The following is a 25883-nucleotide window of genomic DNA, read 5'->3' as shown; positions in this document are numbered from 1 at the left end:
ACGCGTTTCATGCGCAACCGCATTTCTTCAGAGGCAGACGATGAATACACTGCGTGTAGCCGAGGCATCCCAATTATTACAACCACCTGCCTCAGTGGGCGTTGGCTCTCGGTGAGCCTCCTGGTCTAGGTAGTGCCATTAATTAAACTCGAGTGAGTGGCTTTACAAGCAGTGAAAATGTCAAATTTAAAACAACCACAGTGGGTCTGGAAAGAGTCTCAAAACAGCAATCTGCACTGTAATCCTTCCAAAACGACCTTCCTGTCCAAATTGTGCTGCTGGCGTTTGCTGCTGCACTGGTCCATTTCTCTCGTGGCAGGGTTCCTCAAACGACCGGGACCAGCCGTCTATATTCCATCATAAAAGTTTCCCACTTATGAAGAACCTCACACAGGTAGGTGAATTTTCTCGTTTATTTCAGGAAGCTGCAGAAAGTTGGAGGAGATTCTTTCACCAAAGTAAGCTGCCTGACGCGTTTCATGCGCAACCGCATTTCTTCAGAGGCAGACGATGAATACACTGCGTGTAGCCGAGGCATCCCAATTATTACAACCACCTGCCTCAGTGGGCGTTGGCTCTCGCTGAGCCTCCTGGTCTAGGTAGTGCCATTAATTAAACTCGAGTGAGTGGCTTTACACGCAGTGAAAATGTCAAATTTAAAACAACCACAGTGGGTCTGGAAAGAGTCTCAAAACAGCAATCTGCACTGTAATCCTTCCAAAACGACCTTCCTGTCCAAATTGTGCTGCTGGCGTTTGCTGCTGCACTGGTCCATTTCTCTCGTGGCAGGGTTCCTCAAACGACCGGGACCAGCCGTCTATATTCCATCATAAAAGTTTCCCACTTATGAAGAACCTCACACAGGTAGGTGAATTTTCTCGTTTATTTCAGGAAGCTGCAGAAAGTTGGAGGAGATTCTTTCACCAAAGTAAGCTGCCTGACGCGTTTCATGCGCAACCGCATTTCTTCAGAGGCAGACGATGAATACACTGCGTGTAGCCGAGGCATCCCAATTATTACAACCACCTGCCTCAGTGGGCGTTGGCTCTCGCTGAGCCTCCTGGTCTAGGTAGTGGCATTAATTAAACTCGAGTGAGTGGCTTTACACGCAGTGAAAATGTCAAATTTAAAACAACCACAGTGGGTCTGGAAAGAGTCTCAAAACAGCAATCTGCACTGTAATCCTTCCAAAACGACCTTCCTGTCCAAATTGTGCTGCTGGCGTTTGCTGCTGCACTGGTCCATTTCTCTCGTGGCAGGGTTCCTCAAACGACCGGGACCAGCCGTCTATATTCCATCATAAAAGTTTCCCACTTATGAAGAACCTCACACAGGTAGGTGAATTTTCTCGTTTATTTCAGGAAGCTGCAGAAAGTTGGAGGAGATTCTTTCACCAAAGTAAGCTGCCTGACGCGTTTCATGCGCAACCGCATTTCTTCAGAGGCAGACGATGAATACACTGCGTGTAGCCGAGGCATCCCAATTATTACAACCACCTGCCTCAGTGGGCGTTGGCTCTCGCTGAGCCTCCTGGTCTAGGTAGTGCCATTAATTAAACTCGAGTGAGTGGCTTTACACGCAGTGAAAATGTCAAATTTAAAACAACCACAGTGGGTCTGGAAAGAGTCTCAAAACAGCAATCTGCACTGTAATCCTTCCAAAACGACCTTCCTGTCCAAATTGTGCTGCTGGCGTTTGCTGCTGCACTGGTCCATTTCTCTCGTGGCAGGGTTCCTCAAACGACCGGAACCAGCCGTCTATATTCCATCATAAAAGTTTCCCACTTATGAAGAACCTCACACAGGTAGGTGAATTTTCTCGTTTATTTCAGGAAGCTGCAGAAAGTTGGAGGAAACGCGGTTGCGCATGAAACGCGTCAGGCAGCTTACTTTGGTGAAAGAATCTCTTCCAACTTTCTGCAGCTTCCTGAAATAAACGAGAAAATTCACCTACCTGTGTGAGGTTCTTCATAAGTGGGAAACTTTTATGATGGAATATAGACGGCTGGTCCCGGTCGTTTGAGGAACCCTGCCACGAGAGAAATGGACCAGTGCAGCAGCAAACGCCAGCAGCACATTTTGGACAGGAAGGTCGTTTTGGAATGATTACAGTGCAGACTGCTGTTTCGAGACTCTTTCCAGACCCACTGGGGTTGTTTTAATTTGACACTTTCACTGCGTGCAAAGCCACTCACTCGAGTTTAATCAATGGCACTACCTAGACCAGGAGGCTCAGCGAGAGCCAACGCCCACTGAGGCAGGTGGTTGTAATAATTGGGATGCCTCGGCTACACGCAGTGTATTCATCGTCTGCCTCTGAAGAAATGCGGTTGCGCATGAAACGCGTCAGGCAGCTTACTTTGGTGAAAGAATCTCTTCCAACTTTCTGCAGCTTCCTGAAATAAACGAGAAAATTCACCTACCTGTGTGAGGTTCTTCATAAGTGGGAAACTTTTATGATGGAATATAGACGGCTGGTCCCGGTCGTTTGAGGAACCCTGCCACGAGAGAAATGGACCAGTGCAGCAGCAAACGCCAGCAGCACATTTTGGACAGGAAGGTCGTTTTGGAATGATTACAGTGCAGACTGCTGTTTCGAGACTCTTTCCAGACCCACTGGGGTTGTTTTAATTTGACACTTTCACTGCGTGCAAAGCCACTCACTCGAGTTTAATCAATGGCACTACCTAGACCAGGAGGCTCAGCGAGAGCCAACGCCCACTGAGGCAGGTGGTTGTAATAATTGGGATGCCTCGGCTACACGCAGTGTATTCATCGTCTGCCTCTGAAGAAATGCGGTTGCGCATGAAACGCGTCAGGCAGCTTACTTTGGTGAAAGAATCTCTTCCAACTTTCTGCAGCTTCCTGAAATAAACGAGAAAATTCACCTACCTGTGTGAGGTTCTTCATAAGTGGGAAACTTTTATGATGGAATATATATATATATATATATTACCTACTGGCGGTCGCCAGTAGGTAGTTATAGTTAGGACCACGTTTCCATAGGAAATCCGCAACATTCTATTTTGAGTAACTTTGGCGCCGGTCGACGAATCCTCGCAAATTTTTCAAAATAGGTGGGGCGCTACGCTCCGCTCCTACCCTGAAAGTCTCGGGGGGATTCGTCAAGCGGGGGCTGAGATAAAAGGGGGGTCCCAAAACGCGTTTTTCCCATGCATTTTTCCATAGGACCTTTAGACAGGGCTACAGCCCGAACGGCTGAACAGAATTACTAGAAATTTGGCAGAGAGGTAGTCCTCAGGTCAAGGAAGTGCCTTTTGTAGGTTTGGTGTAAATCTGTTCAGTAGATTCTGAGAAAATAGCCTTTAAATCAATATATATATCTGAGCCAGCTTACGGTGCGCTTACGGTACGCTTACCGTACGCGTACGGTGGCGTGCGCGATTCTGATTGGCTCTTAGATCTTAGTAAACATTCGAATCGGCCGAAACCAGGAAGCGGCGGCCGCCATTTTCTCTCTCGCACTGAGAGAGATGTTTAAAATATAAAGCACAAAAACATGTAAAGGGGCTGTTTAGACAGCTCCCACACACATAGCCATGTTGAGGGAGTCCCCAAAGAACCCCCAAGGCCAAAAACGGAATTTTTATTTTTTCGCTAATTTCGCCGATTACGCTTACCGTACGCGTACGGTAAAAAATTATAAAAAAAAAAAAATTATCCACACTCTCCCCACCCCGTGTACAATTGGTGCCCGAAGGCCACCAATTGTGCATGGCTTATTACTGCTGAGATAAACTATAATATTTAAATAAAAAATAATAAAAAAAAAAATTATCCACACTCTCTCCACCCCGTGTGCAAATGGTGCCCGAAGGGCACCATTTGTGCATTGCTTATAAAAATTACGAAAAATTAAAATATTACCATTCAAAACGAAGTGCATCATATGTCCTCCATGTGCGCACGGTGCGCGAAGCGCATCGTGCGTACATGGCCCATCTAGCGTAACGTGGGCACGCGGTGCGCTAACTGCGTAAAGTGGGCGCGGCACTAACTGCGTAAAGTGGGCGCGCGGTGCGCGAAGCGCACCGCGTGCTTACTGTGCGCGCACGGTGCGCGAAGCGCACCGTGCGCGCACGGAACGAACTGCGTTAAGTGGGCGCGCACGCCACGAATGGCGTAAAGTAACTTAGCATTTAAAAAACCGTACAAATTCACTGAAAAAACCATAGGTTTCACACATGTTATAGTTAGCGGAAATTTTACTGATAAAAAACCAATGAAATTCCCCCGTTATAGTTAGTGCAGGCAACTATAACTCACGCGACCGCAATCTTCTGCTGATGACATATGTGTCTTTATGAAAAAAAAAATATTTGTAATATATGTATAGCTAAAAATGTATGGAAGAAGACATGGGCAAATAAGTGTCTAAATACAGTATTAGCATCAGCAGAGGATTGCGGTCGCGTGAGTTATAGTTGCCTGCACTAACTATAACGGGGGAATTTCATTGGTTTTTTATCAGTAAAATTTCCGCTAACTATAACATGTGTGAAACCTATGGTTTTTTCAGTGAATATATATATATATATATATATATATATATATATATTTTTTTAATTCCTTTCAGCAGTTCGGGCTGTAGCTGCGGCTAAAGGTCCTATAGGAAAATGCATGGGGAAAACACGTTTTGGGACACCCCTTTTTTCTCGGCCCCCGCTTGACGAATCACCGTGAAATTTTCAAGATAGGAGCGGACCGGAGCTGGCCAAAAGTTTGGAAAATTTCACGAAGATTCGTCAATCGGCGCCAATGTTATTCCAAATAGAATGTTGCGGATTTCCTATGGAAAATAGGTCCTAACTACATCTACCTGATGGAGATGGAGAAGTGTGGCTCACTGGTTAGAGTAGGCAGACCTGGAAGCAGAGGTAAGCCCGGGACCAGGGTTCAATTCCCGGCTCGGCTGGGTCTTGAGTCCATAAATTGTCCATGGACTCGATAATTCTCGCTCCAGTGCATACTTGATTCATGGGTTCACACTCTGCGACTCTGGGCAATAGCTTGCTTAATCTCCACAATGGCCCCTCGCGGCGGGATGCCTGGCTTTCACCTTCTGGTTGCCCTGCTGGGTTATCTCACAGGGGAATACCAGGACGGGTTCCCTAAGCAAGCGCTTAGAGACCGGTTGGTGATTTGCGCTATATAAATATCTGTACATATATATATATATATATATATATATATCACCCCGCCCGCCCCCCCCCCCCCCCGTCGGTAGTTATAGTTAGGACCTCGTCTCTATTCAAAAGAGTTTTTTCTTTTACCAATATCTTTGGCGTCTTCTGACGAATCTTCGCGAAATTTTCAAAACGAATGGGGCGCTCCGGTCAGCTCCTGTCTTCAAAGTTTCGGGGTGATTTGTGAAACGGGGCCAGAGAAAAGAGGGGGGGGGGGGTCCCAAAACGCTTTACACCCATGTTCATTTCCATTGGAATTATCAAACACGTTACAGCCCGAACTGCTGAATGGAATTACACCACATTTGGCAAAAAGGTAGCCGTTGGTTCAGAAAGAGACCTTTTTTTATTAAATGGTGTTAATCCGTTCAGTACTTCTTCAGAATTTTTTTTAAAAAAAATATCGATATCTGGAGCACCGAGGAGGGTTCGCAAACCCTCCCGGGCATGAGCTTCACTCCGATTGGCTGCCAACACTCTAAACTAGAATGTGTTGGCAGCCATCTTGTGACTCGGTAACCGATTCACAGGAAAACAGAAACAAAAGGTTAAAAAGAAGAAAAGGGGTCAGGGTAAAAACACCCGGGACGCCCTAGGCCTGCTCAGGGCCAAAAAAAGCATTAAAAAAAAATAATAAAAAAAAAGGCAGAATTCGCGCTGGGTGCGCGAATCCTGCAGAAAAAAAAGAAAAAAAATGAAATGAAGCGCGGGCTCCCAAGCTTCATTTAAATGAGCCCCCAGGTGGGCTAGATCCCGGGGGCAATGCCACAAATATATAGCGGGAGCCCGCAGCCCCGGGGACCGCCACCTCCCAAGGGCTTCTTTTATAGTGAATGAGTGGGTGTCCCAACTCCCCCACACTGCCCCGGGAACCGCCACCTCCCCTGGGCACGGTTTAATTGTATGCGGGGGCATGCGGTACCCCCTGCAGCACAGGGGACCGCCACCTCCCTGGGGATCTGGTTAATACTTTTAAAAAAGAAAAAAACTTGTCTTTATGGTTCATTAATTGAAAGCCTTTATTATTGGTGTGAGCGCAAAATGGTCATTAAAAAAACCTTGCAGGAGAAACTACTGTAAAATTTCAGGTACCATTTCTTTGTAGCATCATTTACTAACATGCGTTGATGCATGCTAGTATTTTCCCAAAATATTCACAACGGAAAATTAGTGTAACCAGTTTCAATAAGATTATGGGAAACACAAATAAAACAAGCATTGGCAAAGCCAGTAGTTCTGAAATGGGTGGTCAGCTTTTTAGTTTTGTCAATGTGTGACTTGTTTTGGCATGGTTTTTGTAAAACCTTATTGGTGTGAGCGCTTCGGGGCCCTCACTATTGTAAGAAACATTGGCAAACGCAAACATTGCTTTTGGGCTTAAAAAGCACACACTGCCACAGTAGTTACTGGCACTGAACAAAACTACTTTGTATGCGGCTATGATCCTTCTGAAAGAGGGATGTCCCTCACAGCGAAGCCAGCTGATACAGAGAGAGAGACTGCATTTTAATAAATGCAAAAGGTCATGCTCAACGCCAGACCAAATTAGGGTCCCAATTATTAAAGAATGTCTCAAAAGTGCACCCATGGTATATGTCCTAGCATTAAGTGAAGTATACGGCTTCATGAATTCTCAAGAATTTACAGAAGTAGGACAAGAAATAGTACTCCTAGAAAATATTTGTTTACTGCATTTTAGCATGAGCAAATGTGCATGTGTAGATTTGCTCATGCGAAATTCTGAGTGTTTGCAAGTTCACTTTCCCTCCAACCACTTTTTTCCCAACTCTGGAATAAGGTTTAAGTCTGCCATTGCTGGGAGTAAATCTCCAACATTTCTCAGTATGCGAAAAGATTAGAGAAGTTGTGAAAACCCTTAAGAAATGCAAGTTAGTAGGTTTGCACAGACTCATAAGGGCATTCTAACCCTGGAACTATTGCTTACAACTACATTCAGCCCCAGTATGTAGATCTGCGGAAACATGGCAACATAAGGAGATTGCAAGTATTCAAACACTACTATTGTATGAACCCTAGCATAATCAGATAGGCTATATCAGAGCTCTTATATAATGAGATTGCTGCCATAATTTGTCACCGCACTACATGCCACCAAAGGGACAAGTGGATTTTGTTACAGGACAAATAGATTTATTAAGCAACATGCCCCATGGACAAGTAGATATTTTATTAAATTCCACACCCCTGAGTGTTGTTGGCCTCTTTTTCCCTTGGAGCACCGTGCTTTTTTTAGATTAAGTTGGGAATACTCTAGGTTTGAGTTAGTCCAAATTGTAACTGCTTGGAAATGGAAAGCAAGTGTATTTGGTTTATTTGGGAAATGCTGGAACAGAATTTGTTGCACTGCTGCCATGGAGAGGGCATGGTAAAAAAAAGAAAATGCTGCCCCACCAGCATAACATCTCTTGTGGTGCTTAGCAGCAGCAAACACCAGCAAAAATGAAGAGCAGTCAGTATGTACATAGGATCTAGAGGACAATGTGGCTGAACAGTTTACAGTTCTGAAGAGAATTAGAGAAGTCAATATTTTAGATCACATGGGTGCAGTCTTAAGCCCTACAGTGTATTATGTGAAAAAGCTTGAGACATACCGTCATCACAAGGACATGACCGCATGTCTAGTAACTGATGGAAAAGAGAGGGATTATAAGTAAACCTTCTCTGACTTACTACATGGCAATTTAAAGGATGGCTCAGTGCAGGAAGTTAGTTTCTCTCCATATCGGACACCCACAGAGCCCAAGAGTTCCTGGGCTATGCAGAGACAATTGTCAGCACTGTTCTCAACAACACATGTCTCAAGCTGGTGTGCAAGCAGAACAGACTAGATCAATAGTCACACCTACAGGATGTCTCATAATGACCAGAGCATCTTCAAGCCAGAGGTGGTCAAAATGCTGGATACCAATGTCATTAAAAGGTTATGAAGTTCATGGGCAAGAGAAGTTGTGCTGGTGGTTCAGTAAGGCATCTCAACCCTGAGATGTTGTACAGAATATGAAGTCTTAAAGTGATCACGAAAACGGATGCCCACCCAAAACGCCTGGTGAAAAAAAGGTAGTGCAAAGTTTGAGGACCTTCGATCTGACCAATGCTACCAGAAGACGATGCTTACTCCTGGTACCAAGCAAAAGCAGCCAACTGAACCTGATGGCACTTTAACAGTTCTGCTGTTTGAACTGAAGACAGCTTTGTCACCTTTTAGATGTGGGTGAATTGCCCTCAATGGGCTGGTGGATTGAAATCTCACCTACGTATAAAATATACAGGTCTTCAGCACTAGGTGGAAAGACGTACCCAACCCACCCGAGTGCTTGGCAAGCGCTGCACTGGGTGAAGATAGTGGTCAAGGGAAGCAGGTGGAAGATCAGGTAGATCTCGGAGTTCAACTTTGGAAACAAGGTAGGTGGAGGGAAGAAGTAACATCAGGAGGCCAAAGTACAAACATACTGTAGGACTGCGAGGTGCCATGGACCTAGACACAACAGAGGTCCTTTTTAGAAAGCACAAAGCATTGTCAAAACTTTGAGAATGAAGGGTATCCAAGTTGTTCCACTTCTAAATAGGTGGCCAAACAGATAATTCCATCAGATGACAAAGAGATTTGCATTGCAAGTCTCAATTGGAGAAGTCAGGCAATAGGGATGAAGATCCCTTTTGTACTATGAATGCTCAACATTTTCTTGACAAAGTATTTTTGAACAGCAGGCTTATGTAATCAGTCTCTCTGCAATGGCTCTGCATAATTTTGTCTGTTATTCACCAATCAATGCCAGGATGTTTCCAGTGATAGAGGTTCACCAAAGTGATATTCCTTTTAGCATGACTGACCGCTGTCTATTTGAACAGGCCATGGAGGTTGGCGGAAGAGGATTAGTTAAAGTAGAAGCAGGCTACAAGCATTTTTTTACAGGTAACCAGTGGGACTTTCTAGCAACCCTGCCTATGTAATAGACTATCCAATTTTCCCTTATTGTATGGTATGTACAACAGAGCTTTGGTAAATAAAGTGGGTTATACATATTCGAGTTCTTCCTATTTATGAATCCCGGAGGTTGTAGACGTATTCACAGGAGTCTGTTGCAGTGCTGTAATCTCACATTTTCTCTAGTTGTGCTCTAGCCCTGATCTTTCCATTCAACCATTCCTACAGAACCCATTGTAAAGGCGCTTGTCTTCTACTCTCGACCAAAACGGTAAATGGCCACTACGACGCGGCCGTTTCTACGCATGACAATAACCATGCATGCATTACAACGCATGCGTTGTTACCACGAATAGCCTTTACCACGCATACCTTTACTACGAGATACGTTGTAAAGGCATGTGTGAAAAAGGTAAAAAAAATTACAAATGGGGCTGGTGGGGGCATGGGGAGTGTCTCTCTCCCCCCCCCCCCCCTCAAAAAGAAAAAAAAGAAACAGAAAGACACTTCCGCTTAACGACGTAAAACGCAAATCAGAAGTGCTTGGAGTGGAGAGGTAAGGGGGAATGAGGGGGTGGTGTCACACAGGGGAAAATTTTAAGGGTACATTTTTAGGGTTAATTTGTAGGGATCGAAGATATCCTTTAACATGAAAATGCCATTAACATGCATAGTTTAACAACGAAAAACGTTGTAAAAATTAGCGTGTTAAAGGCATTTTCGTGATAAGATATGCGTGGTGATGGCATTCGCGTTGTAATGCATGCGTGGTAAAGGCATGCATTGCAACGGAATGCGTTGTAAAGTCATACAACCCACCAAAACAGTTCACAATTACAACAGTCAATATGAGAGGAGCAAACAGACTTTAGCCAAGGACTAAAGCATGAGAGGAGCAAACAGACTTTAGCCAAGGACTAAAACATGCACACACTAAATTGGCGATATACATTGCTGTGCAGCCACGGACTCCCTCACTCCATCCGGTGTTCTGGCCGGTCATAAGCCAGGACCAAGACACATTATCTGAGTCACCAAAGATAGAGTGGTTCTTGAATGAATATCTTTATTCCATTACTATATAATAATCATTAAAGAACAGATTACATCTTAAAAACAGCATAATTAAAAACACAGATGGAGATTAAAAAAGGATAATATAATTAAAAAAGTTCATAAAAGTAGCAAATGTAAAAAAGGGATACATCAAAATCAACAAATTCATCACAGTTATACAGCTCGGCCAATCATATTACCTGTTCATGGCATCTTTAAGAATTCAAGGTGGTATTTCTTTTTAACTAAGACCCCACTGCAAATGAAACAGTAGGCTCAGACAGCAACTGGAGATAATAAAAGGCTGGTCCATCGTGACAAAAAACCCTAGACTTAAAAGTAGGCAACACATAGCTACAAAAAAAATAATTAAATTAGGTGTTCTAGGGTTTGTAGTGAACTATCATCACAGGGACAACTCAATATTGAGCTGGAATCATATTGACCAGGGGGAAATCAAAAGTATAGAGCAAATTGCATCCAAACGAAACTTTGTGAGCAAAGATCTCTGCCAAGGATTTCTCAATAAGGAGAGATAGGGCTCAGGGTTGACATTAGGTCGTAGAGCCAAGTAAGCTCTCAAAGACGGCTTGTCCAGGGCAGCATTCTCTCTGGCTTCCGTAGCACGACAAATACAGTTCTTTTATCTTAAGCCTGTCATCTATAACAATCATATGGGGGGCTTAATACAACTCTGGGCAGCCCAGGGGCACTGCAATATTTTTACATAATCCAACCATGGCATTTTGATTCAAAAGTCACAATCCAAGCAGTCCTGGATCATTACCCCGTAAAAGCAGTGTATTCCCCGCCCAAAACAGTAATCCACAATAGCAATGGAGCACGTTTTTAAAAAAAAATCTCCCACATCTACCAAATTAAGCTCTCCAAACAAAGCAAGGCTAGAACTACCAGGGCCCACCTCAAGCAGTCTCCTGCAAAAATGGTTCTCCTCCCGCTGTACACTCAGACAATTACAGTTCCCCCAAATGGCTGCACCGAAAGTCAAAACAGGTAGGCATTTCATTCTATAAATTTGCAGCAATGGGACAACTGGTTCCATCGTAGAGGAGAACTTAAAAAAAGAACACCACATACTTGATTAAAGAGTGGTTCTTAATCTGACAGATTCCCTGGCAGCTGTTTGCCATGGAGCAGCGCACAACTGTAAGAAATACCCTTTGTAGAAATTAGCCTCCACTCATGAAAGATTTGAGCCAAATTTGGATCTGGATAGACAGTTGGTTAGACGCCACTGAAGGTAATTTGCAGCAGTCTTACGCTTCACTCCACATACCATTTGGGAAAAAGTCTTATGAAACAAATTACATCAAATATGCATTAAGGGAAAGAATGCACAATGTAAATAAAGGAGAACCAATGAAATATTTTTGTATAGCTATAAAACGGTCATGGACTTCAGTTTAGTGCAAGGAAAGTTTTGACCCAATGTAGGTTCTGTTTACACATACAAATATTTATTACATTAATTAAAATGGACATGCTAGGATGGTACAATACATGATATTGGCACGGCGAAGGTAGAATCTGTGTCACTGCCAAACTAAGAAGGTTTTATTATCATGTTAGTAAGTCAATTGTGTTCTGTTATAGGGAACACATTTGGGAGTTTTGAAAATATTTAACCAATTAATGATAGGAAGGTGCCTCATCTGATTTGTGATTCACTTTAACTGAACTTAGCAGCTGTTCACCAAAAGCATGTGCATCATCATCCACTTTAACCACAGCATGTTGCTCACCTTAAAATAGGTTTAGGGGGGTAGTTGTCTCCTTCAATATGGATGTCCGGGTACAGCTGCCTGATGGCCTGCGCATACTCCTCGAACACCCTCCTGTAGCCTCAGGAAATACTATAAAAAGGAGATATAAATTATTTTATGAAAATTTCACAAATGCCTAAATTCCTCTGGCAAGATCGGTTTGGCCCAGGGTTACACAATCAGAATATGCCCCCTGGTCTTCGGATTAGGATGCCTGCATGGAAGACTTCCAAAATCAATCGGACTTTTGTTGAAGATGCAATACTAAAACAGTCACTCTCCAGGTAAACCATGATGTGCTACTTGTTTTAGATGAGGAGATGTGTCCCTTCCATTCCTGCTTGATCTACCAACAGGTGTTTGCTATTGTATATCATGACACATTCATGCATATGCAGTCAACTCACAACCGTCTAGATGGGAGGTCTTTATCCATTAAAAAAGCGAATTTCAATCCCTATAGGCTAAAGCAGCCAAATCACAACACCTCTCCTGGAAAACTGGTGTTTCATAAGATGACAACCATTATCTCCAGTTTTTAATGTTTATACGGGGTCATTTGGTCGTCTATCTAGAGACACTAAAACGAACATCTATCAGTATGCCAATGACACATTGCTTTTCTTTAAAGAGTCTCCCGAAACTGACATTAAAACACTTTGTGATGTCCTACGCAATCAGGGAAATATGGATTAATGCATTCCAACTCAAGTTAAATTCAGAAGACTACATTTCTTTTACAAGAGACAGAGACACAATTTACATTCACCATTGGCTGTAAGAAACACAGCATCTTCACCAAGCTAGGATCTGCAGCAACTTATCTGGCTCTTTCATTGACAGCAGCCTAAATCACAAATCAACAGCAGAAATTACTAAACACGTTCTAAGCTAGCTTTGTCTATAGAAAAAGATTAACTAGTTCTTCTTCAAGAAAACGTTCATCATTTGATACAATTTTAGCCTTATTGCATCTCGGCGAATGTAATACAATTCTAAAAGGCTTAACCAGTGAAATGTTTGCCCTGCTTAAAGGAGTTTAATATACAGCGGCTAAGCTGGTTGAGGGAGCAAAGAATTTTTTGTGCAAAGCTTCAATCCTAATCAGAAAGCAATTGTATCTGCATGGAGAAGGACAGCCTTCAAGGATATCTGTATTACAAGTAAGACTAATTAACTATTTAGGGGTGCAAACCCTCATGTCAAAATGGACTGTCAAATTAGGATCCATATAAAACAAGAAGAAAATAAAGACTCATACTTTAGACACAAGTGCCACAATAGGCGTAACATCCAAAGCAAGCATTTTCCGGTATTGCTACTAGATTAAAGTATACCCTTCTGGAAGAAAATATGCTTTCTATCCCCCTTGTGCCTTTCAGAATATCAAAATAACCTATAAAATATTCTGGTTTAAAGAGTAGTTGTCAAACGCAGATCACTAGATATTCTTCAAATCAGAGGGAGCTTCTGTTAGAAACGTTCCAGTGGTCCTGGGGCAGACAGGAGATACTAGCCCACAACGGTAGAGTTGGTGCCTTTTACCATTGCCATCCTGGGGACAGACCTACTGTTGAAATTTCAAACTCCAACAACCGCACCCTCAACGCACTTGACTCACAGGAAAGCACAGTAGAGAAGACCAAGAGGTCTCTGGGAGGTGGTGTGGGGTGTCCAGTGCAGAGGTTGTTTTTTTTTCTCATAAAAGAGAAGTACTTTATTGTACATCAATACTCAATAGTACACACAATAAGAGGCCACAAGCACAGAGTTCTAAATTAGGGTTGATGCAGCACGATTTTAAAAATAATAAAAATCCATGAGACATTTATACACAGAAGACACAAAATATTAAGAGTACATCTTCCACATGTTAGAAACTGACACATGAAACAGAGACAAGTTTAGTAGATGCACCGTAAAAGCATGCTTTAAAACGGGAGAAGAAAATACACAAATAAAGTAATTTTAATACATATAAGTAAAGTTGCACTAATAATTTTCTTACGCATATGTTGCTTTTTAACATATATTGACGTAGTTTTAATGTTAAGTGAAGTGGCCTAGTGGTCCTGATGGCCTTTGTCAATGTACATCAGTTAGAAAAGTTGGTGCAAAAATGTGTAAGTAATGAAATACAAGCTTTGATACTATTACAAAATTATATTAGAGACTTTGTTTATGAAATTGTAAAAACAAATTTTGTAGTATGAAATTTTAAAAATGTGCATTTATATGAAAACGTGATAATTTGCTGTAGTAGGCTAGCCATCTCGGTGTAATATCAATCTGTAGAACTTTATACATTCTTTATTCGATTTGATCGAATTTCATTATATTGAAGTAAATTCAGAGCTCATTTCATGTAAACGTGCGATGCTAACTTAAGGACCTTTTTCAAAAAAGTTCTCTAGTGAGGACGTTTCACCGGATTTAATACAATGGGTTGTTTTACTGTAAGGGAAATGTTGCATATTTTCCCCGTACAAGTTACATCCTGACATTCCTTAATGTTTCTTTAATATGCACCTTGAAATGCTCCTGTGGGAATAGAAACTCAGCTATTGCATTCAACAGACTACTTTGTATCTTTATTTGATATTAGGCTTATGAGGACTCTCAAAGTTTCGTTTCCCATGTCTAGCTGAAGATGATCTTTCAATGGTGGTGTGATGCCACCTTTGTGGGATGAACTTTTAAAATATTATTTAAAAAAAGAAACCCCAAGGGAAGGGCAATGTCATACTTTTTCTTTTCCCATACAAGACCTGGATGCTATGCTGATCAATCAATCAAATCATTTGTAAAGCGCACTACATACCCGTGAGGGTTTCAAGGCGCTGAGGGGGGGGGGGGGGGGGGTAGGAGATTAATTTCTCTCTTTAACTCCTGACTGCCTGGTCTATGCTACAATCTGTAGCAGATTGACTGAGCCTTCTTTGCCAAACCAATTTCCATTTTCTCTATTTCTTGCTTATACTAATGGACTTGGTCCTAATGGACTTGGTCCTAAAGGACTTGGTTTTAATGGACTTTAAACTAAACCTTTCCCTATCTTCTTAGGATCTAAGATGTTATACAGACAACAAACTTTCATTCTGTCTTAATGGTGGTAGGACTCTGTAATTCTGTGGCTGTTAATGATTTGAATGCCCGTTTAAATGCTTGGCAACTTTGTGAAAGTTGTTCTATTTTTGACTGGACTGCTTAAGAAATTACTTGTGGTTATAAACTTCCCATCTTCAATAAAATTACCAAATTTTATTTCTGTCTGAGTCTATTATTAAGTCCTGTTGGTTCTTCCAATTAGACTAGGACTAATAACTTAAATGCATTGTAGGGAGAATCAACGAGCTCTAGCAGAACATCTGGTGTTACTTGTCCTGTTTTGTGTAGCAATGGCAGAGCTTTAGGTTTGTATTATCCTTACTTTGTTAACTTAACTTCTTTAGGAGGTTAGGTTATCTGTTGCTAATCTTTATTCCTACAGTATGTATGATCTTAAGAGTGGTGTACCTAAATCTGATCTCAAATTTGTGCGTTCGCCGTGAAGTAATGGTTCTCATTGGACAACTCACATGAAGTTTGAGCACCCTAATTTCGAACCCCTCCTATTAATGGAGAAAGATTCACCAGAGGATCAATGCCTCTGTGGTAATGACATTGAATAAATTGATCTAATTGTAAAGGACCCTGTATGGTTAGAGTAAATGCGAGTAAGCAAATAAACAATTTGTTACAACGCTTACGCTGCATCAAATCTGATAGCGCGAGTATCAATAGGGATGCGCATTGCTATTTGCTTTGCTTAAGATTTTTTAAATGGCTGTGTTATTGAGTGGAGTAAAATGCTTAAAGTCCATGTAAGAATGTAGACCTGTTGTGCAAGGGTCCGTCGTGACTTAAGATCTGGAGATTTTTAACTACGGTTCGTCTCAGTGTAGAAGACACGGAGTAAGTGGTCTACTGGTTTGTGGTGTTAATCGTAAGACATAGCTAACAACACCTTGGTAAGAGTTCTTTCTGTGTGATAGTGACAAACAACAGGTATGGTTGATCTCTAGTCAATTAAGGGCGAGATCCCGCTGGTCGAGGTTTTATTTGAGGTGAATGAGTATAGAAGGTTTAGTTAACTTGGGAGTATGGATATCCTTTAGTGGAGCAGACAATTTATTTGTTGCTGGCATTATGTTGTCATATTTTTGGCTTAGAGAAAACGCGCAGGAGAAATTGTTAAGGAGAGTGAGCTGCTGCCAGGTTTGAGTTTGAAGTCACAGTGTGCCGCGCTGTGATTTGTCAGTTGGTGTAAAGCCATGCTGGGATTGGCTGACTAGGTCATAAGAGTTGCAGTCATTAGTTGAGGTTGCCGAACAGGAGAATTGTGGGATAATCGCAGTCCGTGAATTTACAAAAATAGTTTGTGAATACAAACGTTTATTAAAATGATATTTTTCCAGTCATTAAGAAAATTAGTGAAAAAAACTGAGGCTGTATTTGCCAAAACAAAGGCAGAGGTACAACCCTATGATACGCCAGGAAACATAGTCATGACAGACAAAAGATTACATTCATGTCTGCGACTCGAGTTTTGGCATATACTTAGTGAGAAGGATGAGGAATTACAGTTCCGTTGTCCAGGGACATATAATCTGAGGATTTTAGAAAATGTAAGAAAAGAATATACAAAATGAAAGAGACTGTCAGACCCACTGTTTGGGAGGCTTTAAATACCTAGGAAGACATTGCAAAACAGAAAGTCGGAGAAAAATATCAAGGAAGGTATAGGAGAACAATGGATCGTTATGCAAAACCATGATGAGATGCACAGTAGAAAATATGACGAGCAGATATACACAGAAAACAAATGTATCTGGTATTAGAGGTTGAAGGAGAAAGCAGGGGCAGGAGAAGGGAGAAAAAGAAGCATTTAGAGACAGACAAAAATGAAACAGGGAAAGAGGGAGGAGAGATAGACATAGATGATACACTTTTGAATGATTTATTACCAAATCTGAATAAAGACCGGATGCAAATCAATATACCTAGGGGACCAAATGCTCCCTTGATGCCCAAGGTACCAAAGCAACTGATGCACATTTCTCCTGTGAGTGGGAGATTAGAAGTGTCCGCTCCTATAAATCTGACTGATTTAAATACTCTAGATGCTTTGACTGTTCCTGTTACTATTCCACCTATTGTATTCCTTTACAAGTCTGGGTTCCAAGTAAATGCAATTCACAATTTGACTGCACCTATTGGATTAAATACAATATGTGGACGCTCTTCAGATTTGACAGTAAAATCAACAATTCACACGCCCATAGTCCATAATCTGACTAATAATGCTTTCGCTGCAAATGTTGTCCCTAAACAGACAAGCAGATATGACGCAAGGAACGGTGCAGAGGTTTCCATCTTTTTACTGTCCCAAGTGGAATTCCTCAAGTGAATTTTTTACGCTTCCGATATGACTATGCCAATGGGCATTTCAGTTCAAGATAATTCCGTACTAAATGAACAAACTGGAACAAGTGCAAATTTTACAAATGGAAGCCAAAATTTAAATTATGCAGGAGAGCAATGAGGGTTCACTCGCCAAGAATTTGATCACTGGCTTAATGGATATAGTACCCCGAAAAATCTGAATTCATCTATTGTTCCAGTTTCAATTCCAGCTTTACTAATAAATACAGTTCCATCTCAACCTTTGGTCTAAAGTCATGTCTAGATCTCAGACATAGTTGCAGGTTGAAATTCAGCTCAAAATTCAATTCAGACAATTAAACCGCTTGTGGGTGTGGGCCGATTAAAAGTTGAATTAGAACAAATGATTCATGGGTCACTTATTCCTTCAAGATTAGAAACTTATCAAAAAAAACTATTGTTGCTCTGTAAAAATGTCACACACATAGCAAATATCGCTTATGAGAGAATGTTTGAATTGGCTCAGAAATATGGTGTAGAAATTAGAGATTCAAATATTTTAAAGAAATCTTAAAGGATGTATATTTCTGACAAGGACATTGAAAACGTGTACCAGGAAAGAAAAAGATAAAGAGAACTTATGACGCTAATTAGAAAATGGGAGGACAGAGAAGAGAGGGAAGGCAGATGGTCGAAAAAGAAGCAAGCGAAGCGAGTTTGAGTGCAGTCACCACATGATCTTTGTTGTGGTAGAATAGGGGATACACAATTACTCCCTATGAGAGAAGTACCTGGAGGAAGGCATGTTGATGTACCGTGGAATAGACAAGATATTTTGCAATTATACGAACAATTTCCCTACATGAAGAGAAAAACCAGTAAAATGGTACAGGCAAGTTGAACAATTTGTGAAAACCTCAAAGGTTTTATGGATTGATTTGAACATTATGTTTGAGATTGTAGTTCCAGACGATTTGCGGGCCAAACGTAAAATTGCTGTGGATTGGCCAGAAAGGGAACCACCAAGGGATACTAGAAGAGGTGCACAGTCTCCAGAGGTAATGAGGAAATATCAGGTGATAACTCGCCTGAAGACTAAAATTTCCCCTAAAGAAATGGATTGGTTGCAGATTGACAGGATGACCCAAGAGCTGAAAGATTCAGTACATGCTTTTTATGAGAGGTTAGTACAGACTTTCAAGCAGTACAGCAGATTTGACACTATTGTGGTGATGTGGGAAATAGGCTTATAAGTTTGTCATGGATTTTTGACCTGAGATTTTTGAAAAATGTTGACAGCAGATACTTTGTTGTCGAAGTAAATCAGTAGAAGCAATTTTGCGTTTTGCTAAATAATGTGCAGATGATATGGACCTGAGACACAAGAAACTTAAGGAGGAATTAATAATTACACAAATTAAAGTGATGCAGAAAGGACAGAATCAGATTCTTAAGGTTTTTAAAACACCGGAAAAGTACAGAGAGGTTATAATCAGGTTACAATGATGTGGGTGTCAATGGTTTTCAACAACAGACCTTCCTGTCACAATGTAGAGGTAGTTGTGGTCCCAGGGATCCTAAAACAGATATTGAGGGGTCGCTTTTGAAAAAGACAAATCCATATCTTGCATGCTGCAAGCTTGGACATTGAAGGCACAAGTATAGGTCTGTTTTGAATAACATGGGGAATCAGATGCAGAATGTGGATTACGTACAGGATCAAGAGAATAACATGGGACAGACTCAGCAGATGCAGGGACAAAGAGTGCAGAATTCTAACATAATACAGCAAATGCGACGGGCCCCTATGCCACAGCAGGATGTTCGGGTACAAAGCTTATCAAAATTCTGACAAAAATCATAATGTAGCTCAGCAATATTTAATTGAATTGAATTACAGTGATCAAGATCTGTTTGCATGACTGTGTCTGAGGGGAAATGGTGGGTGGGGGGTAAAGGACAACTGTGTGCTTGGCTCAGACCTAGTGGTAGAACAAAGCGGTCCCTATGTGGGCGGAGAAGTGGATCCTATCTCATTCCTTTCCAACACTGGTGCTACCTTCTACTGTAAGCAGCAGAGGTTCCAAACTTACCCCTCTCGAGAGAAAGTATCTTAGGTACAAGAGTTACTAACAGAAAATTGTCCACCCCATCTCAGAGCTAGTGACAGTTAAAATTGGATTCTTTGAGGACCATCATCGGTTTGTGTTGTGCTACAAGTCCAGTGAACTTGCTTGGATGTGACTTACTCTGCAAACTGAACTGCTCAATTTATTGCACACCTAGAGGAATTGAGTTGCATATGAATGATGAAGACCTGTACTTCGAGAATCACATTGAGAAAGGAGAGAGAAAAATGTCGCAGGAAAGAATCGCAGCAATTCTGAACATGAATATACCAACTACCCAAAAGGAAGCCTGCATGTTCTGAGGAATAGTGGGCTATTGCAGACAGTCGAGTCCAAGTTTTTCCTTGACAGCAAAACCCCTTCAGACACTGGCACACAAAGACGTGTTCGATACGGTATCTTGGGATAGAAATTGCATAAATGTCTTCACAGAACTACAAGAATGCCTTTGCAGGGCACCAGGTTTGGAAATGCCCGATTAAAATAAATAATTTGTGTTATTTTGTAGTGAGAAGGAGTGCTGCACTCTCTGCGTGTTGACACAAATGCATGGAAGCAATCGCAGACCTATCGCCTATTTCTCAGCAACCCTTGCTCCTGTTGCAGCTACTTTGCCTGGATGTCTGAAAGCGGTTGCGTCTACGTTGGTGTCTTGAGCAGTGTGAACGTTTTGTGATGGGTCACCCACTGACAGTATTTGTGCCCCATTCAGTGGAGATACTGTTGACTTATACACACACACATAGTATTTGACCAACTGCCACTTGATGAAGTATGATCAAGTCTTGTTGGGTGCAGAGAATGTGACTCTGAAGAGATGTACAGTACTGCACCCAGCTACCTTGATGCCATTGCCTGAAAATGTGTGTGTAGTGGACGAAGCTAAGCACGATTCCTTGAATGTGACTGAGTTGTGCACGAAAGTGCATTCTGATATATCTGATGAGCCACTGCCTGAATCCGATCAGGTTTTGTTTGTCAAAGGTTCATATTTGAGAAACAATGAAGGAAATTCAAAAGCTATCAAACGTGCAGTCGACAGACAGTCAGTCAGGTAGATGAGTTCAAATATTTAGAAGTCCAGCTGGACTCTGGTCTAAACTGTCACCCACTTATAACTCAGAATGTGATGTCTCAATAGAGCCATGTTTAGCATTGGCGATTTCTCACGCCGGCTTGGGCGCACCCACATTAAATCTGTCTTGAAAATCTTCAGGGCTAAGTGCGTCCCACTAGCGAGTTATGGCAGTGGAATATGAGGTTATGGTCCGGTTGCCCTAATTCAAGTAGCAGAAAATACATTTTTAAGGGGCCTCCTGGGAGTCCCACAAAGTGTACTCTATGAAGTTGTCCGTGAAGAACTGGGATTAGGTTACATTTTGACCAGCTCCGACTTTGGCTAACAATATGGACAAATGAGGAACTTGTTTTTAATGATTTATGATGCAGGATTGTTTAAAATTGGATAAACCCTTTCTGATCCCGTGGCTGGCTTATATCTCCCATAATATGATGTTATAAGGGAGGCACGCTTTATATGCTAATCCCAGCTGCATAGTTCACTCTGATCACAAACGGGTTGCAGCGGCATTTATGAGTAAGACGGCAACGGACCGGGAGGGCTTAGCAATATTGAAACTCTATTTCCGACATTAGATCTTAGTGAAAACCGTTAGTAATTTAGAACCCTATTTGTCTTGAAATATGACACATCAACAAAGCTTACTGAATTATTTTAGGTTGAATTTATATCCGCAATTATTTTTTTTAAATCAAGGCTGTTTAAAGGATTAGGAATTGCCCCTATGTGACTGTGACAACATCTTGGTCAATGACACATCACATATTGTTATGATTTGCCCAAAACATAATATCCATTTTGCAACCAATTTTAAAATCAATTAATTTTACAAAATCGATTAATTTTACTCAAGTTAGGCCGGCTTTAGTGTATTTACAGTTTTTAAATTCACCTACAGATGGTTTCTTTCTTGTATGTTATCTTTCAGGGGTTTTAAAGCAAGTGTGAATATGTGGATGCCAATTTTTCTCTTTTTTTTTTTATAGCAATCATTTTTATTGATTTTCAGAACAACAGTATCATTGCGCATGTGTAGTCATACAATAACAAGTAACTGCCGGGTGTCCCCCGGCCATAGGTATCTACAGAATGCCCCATAGGTGGTTCAGATGCTCCATGTGCGGCCCAGGGGAACCCCTCCTCAGACTCCTCTGGTACCCCGTCCCACCCCCCACCCCCACCCCCCACTACCCCCCTCCCGCCACCCCCCCCCCCAGAGGCTGCTGCAAAGCGTCCGAAAAAAAAAAAAAAAAAAAGGGAAAACAGTTTCAGTCTGTGGAGTGCCAGGTCCGGAAGATACGCATCGTCCTCCACGCTGGCGGGAAGACGGCTGCCGGGAGGCCCCTAGATAAGTAGGTCAGCAACGAGCCCCAAGACTCCTCAAAGGCTGTGGGATCATCCCTAAAGCACATCGCCAAGCGCTCCATCGAGAGCAGGCGCCACAGGCGGGCATGCCACAGTGACATAGCGGGAGCAGCCTGTTTCTTCCATGCCGCTGCCACCGTGAGCTTAGCTGCCCCCACGCAGAGCCACCATATAGCTTTATCTCCTCTGGACACCCCCTCCCAGTCCTCTCCCCGAAGACCCAGGATGACATGAGCAAGGTCCCCGGGGGGTTCAAAGCCCAAAATCTCTTTAATCTGCGCTAAAATTTCTGCCCAGAAAGGTTGAATACTAGGGCAGTCCCACCAGATATGTTTGAAATCCCCGAGGAGACCACATCCCCGCCAGCAGAGTGCAGAAGTCCCCGGGAAGATCCTAGCCAATTTTGTGGGGTATAGGTACCAATCAAAGATGGTCTTGTAGTGAGCCTCCCGTAAGCCTACCGACAAGTTATGCCTGGGAATGTCCCGCCACAAGCCCCTCCACTCAGCTTCAGTTATCTCTCTCCCCAGGAGTTGCTCCCAGAATTCCATATGTCTGGCCCTGGGTGTGTGTAGTGTAGTCAGCAGCATCCCATAGAGAGACGAGATTGCCCCCTTCATCGAGCCCGCCCGCGACAAAACCAGTTTCTCCATATCCGTAAGGCTCCGGCAGCCCGCCTCCCTGAACGGTGGCGCCGTGGCCCAGTGTTTGAGCTGCAAATAATGGAACTGCTCACTGTTGGGGACCCCAAATTCACTCTTACAGTTCTGAAACGAGCGAAACGCCCCCTTGTCGAATAGGTCCGCCAGCTTTAGACACCCTCCCTCTCGCCACCCATCAAAGGGACCCTCCTCTCTGGCTGGGGCGAAGGCCGGATTAAAGTGTATCGGGGTGTATGGTGAAGGGAATGTCGTCCACCCCTCCCTCCGCGTGACCCTATCCCAAACCTCCAATGTAGTGCGCGTTGGCGTGCTAAGATATGCATTCGGCGGTCTATCTCTCCTCGGTTTCCACAGCAGATCCCAGATGGATCTGCCGGCTATCGCGCGGTCCATATGAAGCCAATGCTTCTCTGATTCCCGTACCGTCCATTCCAACACGACCCGCAATTGGGCCGCTTGATAGTAAAGCTCAAAGTCCGGCAGCCCCACCCCTCCATCCGCCCTGTGTTTCCGAAGCACCGTGAAAGGGAGCCGGGCCCTCCCTCCTTGCCATACAAACTGAGTGATCAACGTCTTCAGCTGCGGAAGAAATGCCTTCTCCAGTGGGATCGGCAAGGCCTGAAACAAGTAAAGGACCCGGGGCAGCACCATCATCTTCACCGCATTGATTCGCCCCAACCAAGATATGTACAAGGGCGTCCACTGCCGCAACTCCTGCCGCAAGTGTGGCAAAACTGTGGTGTAGTTGGCCCCATACAGTCCCGAAACCGTCGGTGTCAGCTGCACCCCTAGATATTGTAGCGAGTGTTGGGCCCATGAGAGCGTCGTCTGGGATTTGAGCAAGGCCACCTCCGCTCTCGAGAGTGTGAGATTGAGTATGTAGGATTTGGTCATGTTGACCTTGAACCCTGCCACTCTCTCAAAGTCCCTCAATTCCCCCTGCACCGCGGGCAGAGAGACATGTGGCTCCCCCAGAGTCAGCAGAATATCATCCGCGAAGAGGGAGATTTTGTGGTCTTCCCCTCCAAATCGGATCCCTTTAATGGAAGCATTCTCCCTCACCCGAATGGCTAGTGGCTCAATGCTGAGGGCAAAAAGCAGAGGGGACAGCGGGCACCCCTGTCTAGTACCTCTAGTCAGCTGGAAGGGCTCGGAAGGTGTCCCGTTGACCACCACTCTCGCGGAGGGATGGCTGTAGTTAGCTCGCACCATCTCCATGAAAGCGTCCCCGAACCCAAATTTTTGCAAGGTCAAGAAGAGGAAGGGCCAATCCACGCGGTCGAACGCTTTTTCAGCGTCCAATCCTACTAGCACCGCTGGAATCTTAAATCTGGATGATTTCTCGATAAGGTGAATGGTACGCCGTATATTATCGTGCGTCTGGCGCCCTTTAATGAAGCCCGATTGGTCCGGGTGGATCAATCGAGGCAGCAGGTCATCCAGGCGGCTAGCTAGGATCATGGAGTAGAGCTTGGCATCTAGGTTCAGAAGTGCTATGGGGCGGTATGATGCACACACCAGCGGGTCCTTGCCCGGTTTAGGCAGGACCGTAATCACCGCCTCTGCCATTGACTTGGACACTCTCGCCTCCTTCGCCACCGCCCGAAACAGAGCCGTCAGATGCGGGGCGAGCTCGTCTACAAAGTGTTTATAAAAGTGGGCGGTATAGCCGTCGGGCCCAGGTGCCTTGTGGAGCTTGAGACGCTTTATGGCATTCCGCACTTCCTCTACGGAAATAGGTTCGCCCAGCCGTTCCCGGTCCAGCGTTGATAGCTGGGGGCACTCCACCCCATCGAGATATGCCGTTTGAGCGTCGTGCGCCAGCGTGCTCCCCCCATACAGCTCGCCATAGAAATCCCTAAAGGCTCTGGTCTTCGCTGCCTCCTCGTGTGTGACTCGGTCTGGCCCTACCCGAATGCCTTCCACATAGGATTTTGCCCGCTGAATGCGAAGCTTTCGAGCCAACTGAGAACCCACCTTGTCCCCCTGTTCATACCCCGCGCGGCGCAGCCTCAGCAAGGTATATTCCGCCCTGGCGCTGTAAATCGCCCGCAATTTACCCCTCACCGCCGTGAGTTGTCGGTGCAGGTCGCGAGTGGGTTTATCTTTATGTCTGCCCTCCAACCCCCTAAGTTCCTCCTCCAGTGCCTCCCGTTCCAATGCTTGTTGTCGCCGCAGCGACGCCTGTAGTTGGATGCATTTGCCCCTCATCACCGCCTTGAAGGCGTCCCACGTATTCTGATGTGAGGTGTCTTCAGGCGGGTTGTCTTGGAAGTACTCCCCTATGGCCTCGGTCAGCTCCACCCTCCGCACTTGGTCTCGCAGGAGGGCCCCCGGAAAGTACCATCTGCCACGACCCCGCGCCCCCCACTGAAGCTCCAATAGGACCATCCCGTGGTCTGAGACCGAAATGGGGAGAATCTGCGCCCCTGTCGCCTTCCCCACTAATGCCTGACTAATGAAGATGTAATCTATTCGAGTGTAAGTCCGGTGAACATGGGAATAGAAAGTGTAGTCTTTTGCCGTCTCGTGGAGAGCCCGCCACCCATCCCGCAGACCAAGGGAATCGAAGCGGTCCTTGACTCGCTTGGAAAACACTGATGATCTGGCCCCCGCAACGTGAGAGCCGTCCAGGACACCATCCCACAGGCAGTTAAAGTCCCCCAGCAGAATGATGGGGCCCTCCGCGAATCCGCCCAGGGACCCCAACATGCGGGCTGTGAACACCGCCTGGCCCGTGTTCGGAACATACACGACCGCAATGGTGCATAGTTGGCCCTGAAGCCGCCCCTTGAGCATGAGCCACCTCCCCTCCTTATCTCTCTGTGAATCCACTACTTGGAAGGGCATCGAGCTGTGGAACAATATCGCCACTCCATTATGTTTGGTGGTGGCCGCTGAGTGAAAAATCTGCGGGAATGCCCTATGCTTGAGCCTACCCACATCCTCCCTGGTAAGGTGCGTTTCCTGCAGAGCAACTACCTTGACCTGCCGATCCACAATGTACTTCAGGACCTGCTGTCTCTTCTGGGGCGAGTTCAGGCCCTTCACGTTCCATGTAGCCCACGTCACCATCTTAAGTGAGTGTAGACCCCCCTCTCCACCCCGTGTTGTGGAATCCGCCGATACCAGACCTCAGCGCCTGTCCTCCTCCCCCTCCCGGGTCCCCCTTCTAATATCTCGCTGTCCCTCCCCGGTCCCTCTCCACGTCTTTGTTGCAGCCTACCCCT

The 25883-nt window shown here is 44.0% G+C and overlaps 1 pseudogene across 1 annotated transcript in view; it reads right to left on the bottom strand.

Moving 5' to 3' along the window:
• The window catches only part of LOC146823294 (selenoprotein T2-like), a 124025-nt pseudogene that overhangs the window by 65781 nt on the left and 32361 nt on the right, over positions 1-25883 (bottom strand). Inside the window, exon 2 of the transcript XR_014962161.1 lies at positions 11972-12082. The product of XR_014962161.1 is annotated as a selenoprotein T2-like (transcript). The remainder of the gene's footprint in view (positions 1-11971; positions 12083-25883) is intronic.

Source organism: Triturus cristatus, chromosome 5_2 (genome assembly GCF_964204655.1).
Source record: "Triturus cristatus chromosome 5_2, aTriCri1.1, whole genome shotgun sequence".
NCBI lineage: Eukaryota > Metazoa > Chordata > Amphibia > Caudata > Salamandridae > Triturus > Triturus cristatus.
The sequence above is the reverse complement of the archived record's forward strand: the minus strand, read 5'-3'. Positions and strand labels throughout refer to the sequence as shown.